Here is a 12,649-nt window from a genome sequence, read left to right as displayed (position 1 = left end):
TTTTTTGTTTTTTTTTTTTTTTTTATTTATTGTTCCGTGGGACCACATTTAGGAGAAGTCTCCATGGTCATGGAACGAGTCAATACATGAAATTATAACACGATTGTAGAAACAGATAAAATGAAATATAAGAAACATATTCAGGCGACAAGTCGTTAGTTTAAATAAAGAAAATCAAGAATGTAACACTGGAATTTGCTTAATTTTTTATCTCTTCCAGGAGCTCCTCGACAGAATAGAAGGAGTGAGCCATGAGGAAACTCTTCAGTTTAGACTTAAAAGTGTTTGGGCTACTGCTAAGATTTTTTAGTTCTTGTGGTAGCTTATTGAAAATGGATGCAGCAGAATACTGCACTCCTTTCTGCACAAGAGTCAAGGAAGTGCATTCCACATGCAGATTTGATTTCTGCCTAGTATTAACTGAGTGAAAGCTGCTAACTCTTGGGAATAAGCTAATGTTGCTAACAACAAACGACATTAAAGGAAATACATACTGTGAGGGCAATGTCAAAATTCCCAGACTATTGAATAGGGGTCGACAAGAGGTTTTCGAACTTACACCATACATAGCTCGAACAGCCCGTTTTTGAGCCAAAAATACCCTTTTTGAATCAGAAGAATTACCCCAAAAAATAATACCATATGACATAAGCGTATGAAAATATGCGAAGTATACTACTTTTCGTGTTGAAATGTCACTTATTTCAGATACTGTTCTAATGGTAAATAAAGCGGCATTTAGTTTCTGAACAAGATCCTGAACATGGGCTTTCCACAACAGCTTACTATCTATCCGTACGCCTAGGAACTTGAACTGTTCCGTTTCGCTTATGACATGCCCATTCTGTCTGATTAAAATGTCAGTTCTTGTTGAATTGTGGGTTAGAAACTGTAAAAACTGAGTCTTACTGTGATTTAGCATCAAATTATTTTCCACAAGCCACGAACTTATATCATGAACTACATTATTTGATAATGTTTCAATATTACACACAAGATCCTTCACTACCAAGGTGGTGTCATCAGCAAACAGAAATATTTTTGAATCACCTGTAATACTAGAAGGCATATCATTTACATAAATAAGGAACAGCAGTGGCCCCAGCACCGACCCTTGGGGAACGCCCCATTTAACAGTGCCCCATTGGGACTGAACATCATTACCACTCTCAATATTGCGGAGGATTACCTTCTGCTTTCTGTTCTTAAAGTAGGAGGCGAACCAATTGTAAGCTACTCCCCTTACTCCATAATGTTCCAACTTCTGCAGTAATATTTTGTGGTCAACACAGTCAAAAGCCTTCGTTAAATCAAAGAAAACACCTAACGTTCGCAACCTTTTATTTAATCCGTCCAAAACCTCACAGAGAAAAGAGACTATAGCATTTTCAGTTGTTAAGCCATTTCTAAAACCAAACTGTACATTTGACAGCAAATTATGTGAATTTAAATGCTGCAGTAACCTTGTATATACAACCCTCTCGATAATTTTAGCAAACACCGATGGCATAGAAATAGGTCTATAATTGTCAACATTATCCCTGTCTCCCTTTTTATAAATTGGCTTCACTAACGAGTACTTTAATCGGTCAGGAAACCGACCACTCCTAAAGGAAAAGTTACAGATATGGCTAAGTACTGAGCTAACATACGTGGAACAATACTTCAGTATTCTGCTAGATACCCCGTCATATCCATGAGAGTTCTTGGTCTTTAGTGATTTAATTATTAACTCAATCTCCCTCTTGTCAGTATCATGGAGGAGCATTTCAGGTAACAGTCTCGGAACACTTTTTTCTAAGAGCGCTATATGATTCCCTGTTGGGACTAGGTTTCTATTTAGTTCACCTGCTATATTCAGAAAGTGATTATTAAGTACTGTACATATATGCGACTTATCAGTAACAGGGACATCCCCACTACGCACTGATTCTATATTCTCGACCTGTCTCTGCAGACCAGCCACTTCCTTTACGACTGACCATATGGTTTTAATTTTATCCTGAGACTTAGCTATTCTATCTGCATACCACATACTTTTTGCCTTCCTAATAACTTTTTTAAGCACCTTACAATACTGTTTGTAATGGGCTGCTGCATTTAGATTTTGACTGTTTCTAACGTTTTGATATAATTGCCACTTTGTTCTACAAGATATTCTTATCGCTTTAGTCAGCCACCCAGGCTGCCTGTTTGTGCTAGTACCCTGTTTTGAACGTTCTAACGGAAAACAACTTTCAAAGAGCACGAGAAAAGTCTTGAGGAAAGTATTATATTTATCGTCTACTGTATCAGCACTATAAACATCTTGCCACTCTTGTTCCTTGATAAGGTTTACAAAAGTCTGTACAGCAACTGGATCAGCTTTCCTAAAAAGTTGGTAACTATATTTAACATGTGTTTCAGCACAAAAATCTTTTAGACTTAAAATTTGTGCATCATGATCTGAAAGGCCATTCACCTTTTTGCTAACAGAATGCCCTTCTAATAATGACGAATGAACAAAAATATTGTCTATGGTTGTTCTACTGTTCCCTTGCACTCTCGTTGGAAAGAATACGGTTTGCATAAGATTATATGAATTAAGGAGGTCTACCAGCATCCTTTTCCTTGCACAATCACTTATACAATTAATATTGAAGTCACCACATATAACTAACTTTTTGTATTTCCTATAAAGTGAACCAAGAACCTCCTCTAGCTTTAGCAAATAAGTTGTGAAATCGGAGTCTGGGGATCTATAAATAACAACAGTAAGAAGTTTAGCTCCACTAAATTTAACCACACCTGCACAACATTCAAACACCTTTTCAGTGCAGTACTTTGAAACATCAATTGACTCAAATGGGATACCGTTTTTCACATACATGGCTACTCCACCACACCGCAAAGAGCTCCTAGAAAAGCTGCCAGCCAACCTGTATCCTGGTAAAGGAAGCCTCTGAATTATCTCCTTATTTAAGAAGTGTTCAGATATACCAATAATTTCAGAGTCAACATCTATAAGCAGTTCACTAACTTTATCTCTAATACCTTGTATATTTTGATGAAATATACTAATTCCCTCATTAATCGGATACCCAAGCTTTGTAGAAAGTGGTTTCTTTGTTAGAGAGACTTCCCTTAAGCAGGAATACCTATCAGCTGACTTCAATCTAAAAAAGGTACAGCTCTAACACCCACAACTACCGGAATTTTCCCATGAGTGATCCCACCACCCCCACCTATGCTGTCACCTATAAGTTTTGCCAACCTCCCCTTCCCATACCTGTTGAGGTGCAGGCCATGTCTAGTGAAACCCGTCCTACTGATAGACTCCACCGACACCACTGAAATGTGACTCATGCCTTCCGTTATCAGCGCACCCCCAAGTCTCATGTTATTACGCCTGACGGCTGTATTAAGATGAGGCCGATCGTGACGCTGAAACAGTTCCACGAAATGCACATTCGTGTTGCCAGTCTGAGTGGCTATCTTTTCCAGGTCACCATCTATGTCATACTCCCCATCCCTATCAATACTATTACCAGCCCCACCCACAATCACTACCTGATCCTCTTTAGTAAAATCCCTACATAACCCCCCTATGTTAAAAGTCACCTGAGCCAATCCTGCATTAGGCTTCACAATGCTGGTGACCTGGTACTCACTCCCCAAAACTTCCTGCAACTGCTGGCCTACACCTCTACCATGAGAACTACCTAACAGCAGAACCTTCTTCTTTCTCTTAGACTTTACAACTGTCCTAGCCACCGTAATTGCTGAGGTCTGCTGCATACTTCCTACATCTACAGCTACTAGAGATTCCTCTCCACTAGACTCTGACAGTTGGTCATATCTATTACAAACACCAATAGTAAAACTATCTGAAAATCTCCTTCTCCTAGCAGATCTCTTGCCAACAGCCAGCTCCCATTCCCCAACCCCCTTCTTCCTCCTCATCCTATCTAGCTCCTCCTGTGCGTTTTTCAACTGCACCTGAAGGGCACAGATCTTACGCTCCTGCTCCTCTATCAACTTACTCTTGCTACATAACCTGCAGTTCCAGGAGAGGATCTCACCAGAATGCCCACTGGCTTCCCCACTGCATTCCCCCCAGTGAAAATACTTCGAACAAGTCTCACACCGCAATCCACTACTCACGAACCTACGACAAAGCCCACACTTCTCACTCATGGTAAAATTTTACAATTATTGAAACAAGAAAACAACTTTATCTAAGTTCCGCTACTACAATAAAAAGTGACTACAATTATCACAAACTTGCTCTACAAGGGAAGTAACTACTATTATTGACAGTATTAATCCTCAACAAATGAGAATATAACAAAATACTAACACAGAAAGAAAATCAAACGTCTAATGACAGTAACGAAACTGAAAGCAGCTCGCAAAAATTTCTTCTGAAGTTATTTCACCGGAAAACACCAAGAACACCGGTTGAAGACCACTAAAGTTCCTAAATTAACTACTATACACAAACAATTAATTAGTACTTAGCTTTCGATGCGCCGCTACAGCTGCAACTGGTCAGCGCAGAATGTAAACACGGGTAAGAGGTTAAGTTGCTCGATACGAAACACTCACAAATATCAGGCCACAACACAAGAAATGCAGAGGTGAATGAAGAAACCACTAATGAGTCACTTATATAGTAAATATTATCACAAAAACAGTTAAAATATATATCTGAAACCTAAAAATAGATGAAAACTTAGAGAGCGATCTCACACGCCCACGTTGTCACGTGGGGCAGTTCTTTAGACAGTGGAAGTGGCACTTCTTGTTTGATGGTGGGTTATTACTGTTTGCTAGAGAAAAATATTGCATATATATATATATATATATATATATATATATATATATATATATATATATATATATATATATAATAGAGGGAAACATTCCACGTAGGAAATATATATCTAAAAACAAAGATGATGTGACTTACCAAATGAAAGTGCTGGCAGGTCGACAGACACACAAACATACACACAAAATTCAAGCTTTCGCAACAAACTGTTGCCTCATCAGGAAAGAGGGAAGGAGAGGGAAAGACGAAAGGAAGTGGGTTTTAAGGGAGAGGGTAAGGAGTCATTCCAATCCCGGGAGCGGAAAGACTTACCTTAGGGGGAAAAAGGACGGGTATACACTCGCGCGCGCGCTCACACACACACACACACACACACACACACACACACACACATCCATCCACACATATACAGACACAAGCAAGTCTTGTGACAGCCAGAGCGACAGCACCAGCAGCAGCGAGTAGTGTCTGTATAAAGCGTTTATTTTGCATTTTGTTTACGACCTTCCACTAAGGAAGGGGTTCTATTTGTGTTTATCTGCTCTGCATAGTAACTAACAGTTCTTGATAAAACTTTACGTAGTTTTCGTGTTAGATTTCTTAGTGTTTTCTTGATCGTTTAGAACAGAAAGCGCCCTAAAACCGTCTTTTGTTTGTTTCGCGACCGTTAGCCACTAGTCACCTGAATCAGCAGTTGTCTTGTGACAGCCAGAGCGACAGCAGCAGCGAGTAGTGTTTGTATAAAGCGTTTATTTTGCATTTTGTTTACGACCTTCCACTAAGGAAGGGGTTCTATTTGTGTTTATCTGCTCTGCATAGTAACTAACAGTTCTTGATAAAACTTTACGTAGTTTCCGTGTTAGATTTCTTAGTGTTTTCTTGATCGTTTAGAACAGAAAGAGCCCTATAACCGTCTTTTGTTTGTTTCGCGGCCGTTAGCCACTAGTCACTTGAATAAGCAGTTGTCTTGTGACAGCCAGAGCGACAGCACCAGCAGCAGCGAGTACTGTTTGTATAAAGCGTTTTTGTACTTATTTGCTGCGCTTAGCTTTTAAATAGTTTTTCTGGGAAAACCTAGCGTAGTTTTCGCGTCTCGTATTTCAGTGAGTGTTTCTTGATTATCAGAGTAGCTCATCAGAAGATTATCTTGGGAATTTGTCACCGTATAGAGTAGGGTAAACATAGTCATGTGTAGGGGCTGTGGTTGTTGTGAGCGGACGCAAGGAGAATTGGCCACTCTTCGGGGGCAGGTGGAGGCTTTGTCTGTTAGGCTCATCGAGCTCGAGGCGCAGGCGTCGGCTCGTAGTGGCGTTGGGGCAACTGTGGTGAGACCTATGCCTACTTCGGTGGCCTTGGAATCACATGGAACCCCTGATGTCGCTGCGTCTTCCGGCAGTGAGCATCTTACCGGTCAGCCATCACTCCAGGGTGAATGGCGGACAGTGGTGGGCTCGCGCGTGCCTGGCCGAAAGGCGAAGGTGGGATCTGGCCGCGTGGCAGCTGCCTTACCCCTTTCCAACAGGTACGGGGTGCTTCCTAGTGGTGATGACATAGTTTCCGAGCCACCACAGGGTGCCTCGCCTGTTGGGCCAGTGGCCGATTCTCCGGCAAGGTCCCGACAGTCACAGAGGGCGGGCCTATTAGTTATAGGGAGCTCCAACGTTAGGCGGGTTATGGAGCCCCTCAGGAAAATAGCGGGTAGGTCGGGGAAGAATGCCAGTGTGCACTCGGTGTGCTTGCCGGGGGGGTCTCGTCCGTAATGTGGAGGAGGCCCTTCCGGCAGCTATTGAACGCACTGGGTGTGACCGGCTGCAGATAGTAGCACATGTCGGAACGAATGACGCCTGCCGCTTGGGTTCTGAGGCCATCCTTGGTTCCTTCCGGCGGCTGGCTGATTTGGTGAAGACAACCAGCATCGCACGCGGAGTGCAAGCTGAGCTTAATATCTGCAGCATAGTGCCCAGAGTCGATCGCGGTCCTCTGGTTTGGAGCCGTGTGGAGGGTCTAAACCAGAGGCTCAGACGACTCTGCGACTATAATGGTTGCAAATTCATCGACCTCCGTTATTGGGTGGAGAACTGTAGGGCCCCCCTAGACAGGTCAGGCGTGCACTACACACCGGAAGCAGCTACTAGGGTAGCAGAGTACGTGTGGCGTGCACACGGGGGTTTTTTAGGTTAGAGGGACCCCCCCTTGGGCGAAACGATAAAATACCTGACGGCTTACCAGAGAGGACATTATCATCGTTGATAAAGAATGTCCGTCCTCAGAGACCAAAAACAGGAAAAGTTAACGTAATATTGGTAAACTGCAGGAGTATCCAGGGCAAGGTTCCTGAATTAGTATCTCTTATTGAAGGAAATAGTGCGCATATAGTATTAGGAACGGAAAGTTGGTTAAAACCGGAAGTGAACAGTAACGAAATCCTAGGCACAGAATGGAATATATACCGCAAGGATAGGATAAACGCCAATGGTGGAGGAGTATTTATAGCAGTAAAGAATTCAATAATATCCAGTGAAGTTATTAGCGAATGCGAATGTGAAATAATCTGGGTTAAGTTGAGTATCAAAGGTGGGTCAGATATGATAGTCGGATGCTTCTATAGACCACCTGCATCAGCAACCGTAGTAGTTGAGCGCCTCAGAGAGAACCTGCAGAACGTCGTGATGAAGTTTCGTGATCATACTATTGTAATAGGGGGAGACTTCAATCTACCAGGTATAGAATGGGATAGTCACACAATCAGAACTGGAGCCAGGGACAGAGACTCTTGTGACATTATCCTGACTGCCTTGTCCGAGAATTACTTCGAGCAGATAGTTAGAGAACCAACTCGTGAAACTAACGTTTTAGACCTCATAGCAACAAATAGACCGGAACTTTTCGACTCCGTGAATGTAGAAGAGGGTATCAGTGATCATAAGTCAGTGGTTGCATCAATGACTACAAGTGTAATAAGAAATGCCAAGAAAGGAAGGAAAATATATTTGCTTAACAAGAGTGATAGGGCACAAATCGCAGAATATCTGAGTGACCACCATCAAACGTTCATTTCTGAGGAAGAGGATGTGGAACAAAAATGGAAAAAATTCAGAAACATCGTCCAGTACGCCTTAGATAAGTTCGTACCGACTAAGGTCCAAAGCGAGGGGAAAGATCCACCGTGGTATAACAATCATGTACGAAAGGTACTACGGAAACAAAGAAAGCTTCATCATAGGTTTAAGAGTAGTCGAATCATAGCTGATAAGGAAAAGCTGAACGAAGCGAAAAAGAGCGTAAAGAGAGCAATGAGAGAAGCATTCAACGAATTCGAACATAAAACATTGGCAAACAATCTAAACAAGAACCCTAAAAAGTTTTGGTCATATGTAAAATCGGTAAGCGGATCTAAATCCACTATTCAGTCACTCGTTGACCACGATGGAACCGAAACAGAGGACGACCGAAGAAAGGCAGAAATACTGAATTCAGTGTTCCGAAACTGTTTCACTGCGGAAAATCGTAACACGGTCCCTGACTTCAGCCGTCGCACGGACGCCAAAATGGAAAATATTGAAATAAACGATATCGGAATTGAAAAACAACTGCTATCACTTAGTAGCGGAAAAGCATCCGGACCAGACGAGATACCCTTAAGATTCTACAGTGATTATGCTAAAGAACTTGCCCCCTTTCTATCAGCAATTTATCGTAGATCGCTGGAAGAACGTAAAGTACCTAGCGACTGGAAGAAAGCGCAGGTCGTTCCCATTTTCAAGAAGGGTCATAAATCAGATGCGAATAATTATAGGCCTATTTCGCTTACGTCAATCTGTTGTAGAATAATGGAACATGTTTTGTGTTCTCGTATTATGACGTTCTTAGATAATACAAATCTCCTTCATCATAACCAACATGGATTCCGCAAACAGAGATCATGTGAAACTCAGCTCGCCCTATTTGCCCAAGAAATTCACAGTGCCGTAGACACTGGCGAGCAGATTGATGCCGTATTCCTGGACTTCAGGAAGGCATTTGATACGGTTCCGCACTTACGTTTAGTGAAAAAAATACGAGCTTACGGAATATCGGACCAGGTTTGTGATTGGATTCAGGATTTCCTAGAAGAAAGAACACAACATGTCATTCTTAACGGTTCAAAATCTGCAGATGTAGAGGTAATTTCGGGAGTACCGCAGGGAAGCGTGATAGGACCTTTATTGTTTACAATATACATAAATGACTTAGTTGACAACATCGGTAGCTCCGTGAGGCTATTTGCAGATGACATAGTTGTCTACAAGAAAGTAGCAACATCAGAAGACTCGTACGTACTCCAGGAGGACCTGCAGAGGATTAATGCATGGTGCGACAGCTGGCAGCTTTCCCTAAACGTAGATAAATGTAATATAATGCGCATACATAGGGGCAGAAATCCATTCCAGTACGATTATGCCATAGGTGGTAAATCATTGGAAGCGGTAACGACCGTAAAATACTTAGGAGTTACTATCCGGAGCGATCTGAAGTGGAATGATCACATAAAACAAATAGTGGGAAAAGCAGGCGCCAGGTTGAGATTCATAGGAAGAATTCTAAGAAAATGTGACTCATCGACGAAAGAAGTAGCTTACAAAACGCTTGTTCGTCCGATTCTTGAGTATTGCTCATCAGTATGGGACCCTTACCAGGTTGGATTAATAGAAGAGATAGACATGATCCAGCGAAAAGCAGCGCGATTCGTCATGGGGACATTTAGTCAGCGCGAGAGCGTTACGGAGATGCTGAACAAGCTCCAGTGGCGGACACTTCAAGAAAGGCGTTACGCAATACGGAGAGGTTTATTATCGAAATTACGAGAGAGCACATTCCGGGAAGAGATGGGCAACATATTACTACCGCCCACATATATCTCGCGTAATGATCACAACGAAAAGATCCGAGAAATTAGAGCAAATACGGAGACTTACAAGCAGTTGTTCTTTCCACGCACAATTCGTGAATGGAACAGGGAAGGGGGGATCAGATAGTGGTACAATAAGTACCCTCCGCCACACACCGTAAGGTGGCTCGCGGAGTATAGATGTAGATGTAGATGTAGATGTAAAGACTTTAAAGTCTTTAAATATGTCTGCTTGTGTCTGTATATGTGTGGATGGATATGTGTGTGTGTGCGCGAGTGTATACCCGTCCTTTTTTCCCCCTAAGGTAAGTCTTTCCGCTCCCGGGATTGGAATGACTCCTTACACCCTCCCTTAAAACCCACTTCCTTTCGTCTTTCCCTCTCCTTCCCTCTTTCCTGATGAGGCAACAGTTTGTTGCGAAAGCTTGAATTTTGTGTGTATGTTTGTGTTTGTTTGTGTGTCTGTCGACCTGCCAGCACTTTCATTTGGTAAGTCACATCATCTTTGTTTTTAGATATATATATATATATATATATATATATATATATATATATATATATATATATATCTCTCTCTCTCTCTCTCTCTCTCTCTCTCTCTCTCTCACACACACACACACACACACACACACACACACACACACACACACACACACACACATTAAGCAAAAATTCTCACTTTCTCTCATTAAGCACAAATAGTCCTCAAACTGGATAATCTGTGCACGAATAATTGGGAGAACATGGTGGTTGCAGCCTTTTAATTTTGCGAGCATCCACTGTATTTTATGTTCATGTATGAGGCACTCCAATCTTTTGTAAAATGTGTATTTCACATCAAGAATGTCTTTGGTCTTGAGACGTGAGTCTGACACTGCGGGTTTTTTAACAGAATCCTGGCTTGGGTGTTGCTTATCAGCTTGTAGAGGTTATTGTTTGTTCAAAATATGCAATGTATTGGTGTCACAGTTAACTTGCACTATATTCTCATCATCTTCATTTCCATTGTCCTCTAGGAGAACAATATTTTTGATTGAAGTTAGTTATTTCCTTTTTTACTATGTGAATAAAATGCATACTTCAATAATACCCCTTAACTCATGAGGTGACATTTTGTAGCTTATACTAAGACTTGTTTAAACAGAGATTCAAGGTGCAAATCGTTTGAAATGTTTTAAAATTATATAACATTTATTTTTACAATTATTTAAGTGTTGTTTAAATACTTCGTGTTGATTTTACTGCACTGCATAAAACCTGCATATTGTACTTTTTGTCTCACAAAATCACTTTTTTCCATATAAAACAAAATTCCAGGATTAAACTTGCACTTCCTCATTAGATTCAAAAAGAAACTGCAAATTTGATATTCAATGCTGGATAGACATTTTTTGTTACTGCCATCCAGAATATATTGGATTTTCACTTGCATATTTTATTGGAGGAAAAGAAAGGTCCCCACTACAATTGTTCTGAAGTTCTTCTGAATGATTCTCTGCTGGCAGAACTGTGATCACTGGCTATTGTATTGTTATATTTCTTGATCTGTATTACCTACATCTTTGTCCATCCACTTACAGTTTCATTAAACTAAGGATCATTAAAACTGACACCTTCCTGAGATTTGATTGTGCACTATACTGAAGAAAACATGTATGTAGATCATGAGGTGGGTCTATTACAGTGATAAAAGATGCACTGAACCTTGTTCAGTTGTTGCAAGTTTCGGGTTTACAACACAGTGGATACCAGAACTGGCTCAGTTCTGATACTAAGGTTAAATTGCCCTGCAATCAGCAGTGTTTGTACTGTCGGCCCTTAGTAATTCTAAATTTTATTTCTAGGTTGAGAGTAGGTGTTAACACTGCGCAAGTATTGTACATACAAAAATTTAGGTTAAACACTGTTTAAGGTTAAGTAACAACTATTTGTGAATGAGATGAGATGTACTGGTCTCTTATGCAGCACTCCATAGGAATTACACAGAATACTGCATTGGTTAATGAATATATATACACGATATCTACAATATGGCACAGTGGTTAGCACACTGGACTCGCATTCGGGAGGATGATGGTTCAAACCCACGTCCGGTGCGTTTTCCCTAAATCCCTACTGCCAAATGCTGGGATGGTTCCTTTGAAAGGGCGTAGCCAACTTCCTTCCCTAATGTGAGGGGACTGATGGCCTTGCTGTTTAGTCCCCTGCCCCAAATCAACCAACTAACCAATCTCTAGTATGAGTAATATTTGGAGCTTTCAGTGCCAATTTAGACTCCAGACAAAATGTTTTATGAAGTGAAACACAACAGTTGTATGGTGACATCAGGATTGTTACTGATTTTATGTCCTAGAACACCCACCTTATATTATGTAGATAAAAATGAGATTGTGTTAGGAAATAAAGGCATGAAAATTCATTTTTGGAAGGGCAATATTATGAAAAGGACAGACGGCTAAACATGTAAGCCTTTGGACAGGAGGACTTCTTCCAGAATGGCTGTTTACCTGTCTACAACTCAGCAACTGTGATATATATTAACAATCTATCGTTTTCATAATATGGTCATTATTTTGTCCTGGATTTTTCCATGGTTTCATTTTAGGAGGAAATATTTTGTATTGTAATTTCTGTACATTGAATATGACAAGAATGAAATTGCTGGTGGTGAATTCTGTGCACCATTGTTTGTGATACAATATTTGCTGCTGCTCTTCTGGCACTGTCCATTTGCTGTAGTCATTTTTTAATCATCATCTAACCGTGAAAGTTGTTTCTAAACAACCTTGTTCCAATTAGTAGAATAGTTGTGAAGTTATCTTCTTTGTAAGATGCACAGGTCTTGCTGTGAGGAAGTAGTATGTCAGATTGAGATTCATTGGAATAGTTCTGACAATGCATCTGTGAAAGAGAGAACTTTAAAAAGTCCTTGTCTGACAAGCCATTGA

General features: G+C 40.9%; 1 protein-coding gene across 2 annotated transcripts in view; it reads left to right on the top strand.

Moving 5' to 3' along the window:
• The window catches only part of LOC124605148 (caprin homolog), an 86,304-nt gene that overhangs the window by 20,900 nt on the left and 52,755 nt on the right, over positions 1–12,649 (top strand). The gene's annotated exons all lie outside the window — the stretch shown is intronic.

This window comes from Schistocerca americana, chromosome 3, assembly GCF_021461395.2.
Source record: "Schistocerca americana isolate TAMUIC-IGC-003095 chromosome 3, iqSchAmer2.1, whole genome shotgun sequence".
Lineage (NCBI taxonomy): Eukaryota > Metazoa > Arthropoda > Insecta > Orthoptera > Acrididae > Schistocerca > Schistocerca americana.
This window is presented reverse-complemented; position numbering and strand designations above follow the sequence as displayed.